Source organism: Lepus europaeus, chromosome 4 (assembly GCF_033115175.1).
Source record: "Lepus europaeus isolate LE1 chromosome 4, mLepTim1.pri, whole genome shotgun sequence".
Lineage (NCBI taxonomy): Eukaryota > Metazoa > Chordata > Mammalia > Lagomorpha > Leporidae > Lepus > Lepus europaeus.
In genome coordinates, this window is record NC_084830.1 from 73686605 (window position 1) to 73690683 (window position 4079).

Genomic DNA, 4079 nt, shown 5'->3' on the forward strand with positions numbered 1-4079 from the left:
TTCAAAAATACTGTGAAGTAAGCAAGTGCCTCTTGTTGGTTGATGAGTTTATAATTTTAAACATGGCGACTTAAAGTCTTTTGTCATCCACAGTTACATATGATGTGCTGCTCATAAAACTAAAGCGTTGTTGGTTCTGTGTTTAGCTGTCCTCCTAGAGGTTCCTATGGACTTTCTCCAGCCACTTTTATTGTATTCAGTACTTTGGGATGGCTCTGTAAACAGATGAAGCCAATAATGTATTAACAGTACCAACTGAGAGAAAGTATGGTTAACTGAGGTTACTAAAAACAAAAAGCAATTCAAATCAATTGGCAATCTACAAAAAGAGTTAAAGATTTTAAAAGCTATTATTAAAATTGCTATATTGGTCTATTATGCTATATTATATGTGTGTACATATTGTATGTCCACATGGGGAAATTTTATTAAGAGTTTTATTTTAAATGGCTTATAGATAAGATTGTCCATAAATTTAAGCTGCTAAAATCAATCAAAGATACATTTTAATTTGTGGGACCTGAATCTGTGTATCATATGTTTTAAACGTGTTGGTAGAAAGAAACTAAAAACATTTTATATGTTTGTGCTTAAGTTTACTGGTTAAACAAACTACACCATGTTAGATATTTAAGAGGTGTTTTCAAATACATGATTCTTAAAATTTATAGAAGGCATTGGACCTTCTGGTAAATGTTTTCTTAAGTTGTTATCTAATGGTTGAAACGGTTTGCTAAGTATTCATGTGATATTGCTATTGTCAGCAAGCGATCTAGGACTTGCTCCCTCATTTCTCTATTCTAAGCCCAACTTGTTCTTTCATTTATCTATTCTCTTCAAGGTAGGAAACTAATTCTATTATGAAGGAATCTGTAGGACGCACAATTTAATCTTTAGACCTTATAAAAGAGATGGCTAACATTTTTCTGCAATGGCATAGCCAAAATAAGAACTTAAATAATAATCTCATAGCTAGATTCACTTGTCCATCAGCGAAGTATACAGTAAGTAGAAAAAACCTCCCTTTCAGACCAAAGGGAAAGAAAGTTTTAAAGTGAGAATATAATTTTCCTCATGGGCATTGTCTACCTTAGAAAAACTACTACAGAACATGCCTGTGACTATAGACTTGTAGTTCAGGCCACCGAAGATTAGAGATGGGACACGGGCACTCCCTTGACTTGCATCCTCTGGTCTGCTTTAACAAAAACCAGGAGGAAAAGAAAGCTCGGCATCAGAAGCAATGGGTGGCAGGCCTATTAATGGCTGATCTGTACAGTGATCTGCCTCAAAGAGACCCAACAGGCCAGTCCACTGCAGTGGCTTTCAATGTGGTAAGCCTGGGCTTCAGCAGAAGTCAGCTTGTGAAGAGCCCTGGCAGCTCTGCCAAAAGTTGGATCACTGGAAATGGACCTGCCCTGGAGTCGAAGGATGCCCAGGTCAGACCCACAGATCTTATTGGCTCTAAGCTGAAAAGCCCTTCACTCAGCCCAACTTCCAAAGTGACCACTGCAGCTGAGGGTATGGTCAAGTAGGTCAGCAACATTGCAGGCAGAACTGTAAATTTCTTGTTAGAGATGCCCCCTGCCTTTACCTGGCCAGCTCTCCTCCCAGGCCAGCCAAGTAATGAAAGTCAACAGGGTGCCTTCCCCCAGGTGGTTCACACCTCCCTTAGGATATACCCCATGTGAAGAGATAGATAGGCCTGGGCCTCTGAATTTAGAAGGCCTAAAGCCCACCAGATTATTATCAAGCCCCTTCTATCAGGTTCTATTTGCCTCTCAATCAGAAAAATTACTTGTAGCTTAGACAGCACCTTTCTTAGCTCCTCTAATAATGACTCTGTCCTTTGTTCTAGGCCCTGTCTAGTGCACTTGGGCCTCATTCCTTTGTAATCATAACCTCTACTCTACCACCAATGGCTCTACTCCCAACCTGTGTGTACTGATGGTCCTCTTCCCCACTTAATGCTGTATAATTGTTCAAACCTGGTAAATGCCACTCTTAGGATCATTGGTTACTATCCTCACTCTGTCTTTTATGACCTTGTCTAAATATGATCAGAGTCGGCAAACTTGGAAGGCTTCCATAGCCTTGGCAACTCATGACGACAGCCTAGGATGGTTACTGGCGCCATAAACTAGAGTGTCAATTTGTTGGGTCAACAACAGGAGCCACTGTGCAGTTGCTCCTCATGTGGGATCTCTGTCCTTAATGTGCTGTACATTGTGATTTAATGCTATAACTAGTACTCAAACAGTATGTTTCACTTTGTGTTTCTATGTGGGTGCAAACTGTTGAAATCTTTATACTAAATTGATCTTCTGTATATAAAGAGAATTGAAAATGAATCTTGATGCAAATGGAAGGGGAGAGGGAGTGGGAGAGGGGAGGGTTGCGGGTGGGAGGGAAGTTATGGGAGGGGGAAGCCATTGTAATCCATAAGCTGTACACTGGAAATTTATATTCATTAAATAAAAGTTAAAAAAAAAAAAAGAAAACACATGAGGCATAAAATCTGGAGTGGGGAGAATATCACACAGATTGGGAAATTTACTTAATAGCTGTTTTTAAAATATGCAGTTCAATGTGCTATATGTTTATGTATATAATTATTTATTATAGTATATGAATATATATTATATATATACATACATCTATGTGTAAAGATTTATCTCCCTGTTCACAATTGTCTTGTGATTAATAAAAGAAGTTGACATTGAAAAAAAAAGTGGAAATAAATTTAAAAAATGGATTACCAATAACCTAAGAATGAGCATTTAAATTTTTTTTTAATTAGCAATAATAGCACCTCAGATAAACCTCATTGGCTACAATACTGCCACTGTGCAAAGCTAAAATTTTTAAATTTATTTGTTTACATTTTCTTTGCAAGAGAGGGAGAAAGAGACAGAGAGATTTCCATCTGTTGGCTAGTTCCCGAATATCTGCAACAGCCAGGTCTGGGCCAGACTGAAGCCAAGAACCTAGAACTCAATCTGTGTCTCCAATATAGGTAGCAGAGATTCAAGTATTTGTGCCATCATTGGCTGTCTCTCACATTAATGGTAAGCTGGTTCAGAAGCAGAGTAGCAAGGGCTTGTATCAGGCACTCCAATATTAAATGTAGATGTCCCAAGTGAGGTCTTTTATATATATATATATATTTTTTTTTAATTAAACTTTTATTTAATGAATATAAATTTCCAAAGTACAGCTTATGGGTTACAATGGCTTCCCCCTTCCAAAATTTCCCTCCCACCCACAACCCTCCCCTTTCCCGCTCCCTCTCCCCTTCCAATCACATCAAGATTCATTTTCAATTCTCTTTATATACAGAAGATCAGTTTCGTATATATTAGGTAACGATTTCAACAGTTTGCCCCCATATAGTAACACAAAGTGAAAAAAAATACTGATGGAGTACTAGTTATAGCATTAAATAACAGTGTACAGCACACTAAAGACAGAGATTTTACATAATATATATTTTTTAAAAATTAATTAATTTTCTATGCCATTTTCAATTTAACACCAGGTTTTTCCTTTTTTCATTTCCAATTATCTTTATATACAGAAGATCGATTCAGTATGTAATTAGTAAAGATCTCATCAGTTTGTACCCACGCAGAAACACAAAGTGTAAAAATACTGTTTCAGTACTAGTTATAGCATCACTTCACATTAGACAACACATTAGGGACAGATCCCACATGGGATATAAGTACACAGTGACTCCTGTTGCTGACTTAACAATTTGACACTCCTGTTCATGACGTCAGTAATCTCCCTAGGCTCTAGTCATGAGTTGCCAGGGCTATGGAAGCCTTTAGAGTTCGCTGACTTTGATCTTATTCCGATAGGGTCATAGTCAAAGTGGAAGTTCTCTCCTCCCTTCAGAGAAAGGTACCTCCTTCTTTGATGCCCCTGTTCTTTCCACTGGGATCTCACTCACAGAGATCTTTCATTTAGGTCTTCTTCTTTTTTCTTTTCCATGGTTTCTTGGCTTTCCATGCCTACAATACTCTCATGGGCTCTTGAGCCAGATCCAAATGCCTTAAGGGCTGATTCTGAGGCCA

General features: G+C 38.0%; 1 pseudogene; it reads right to left on the reverse strand.

Moving 5' to 3' along the window:
* Positions 1–2732: 2732 nt before the first annotated feature.
* Positions 2733–2857, reverse strand: LOC133758905 (U4 spliceosomal RNA; annotated as a pseudogene).
* Positions 2858–4079: the final 1222 nt, after the last annotated feature.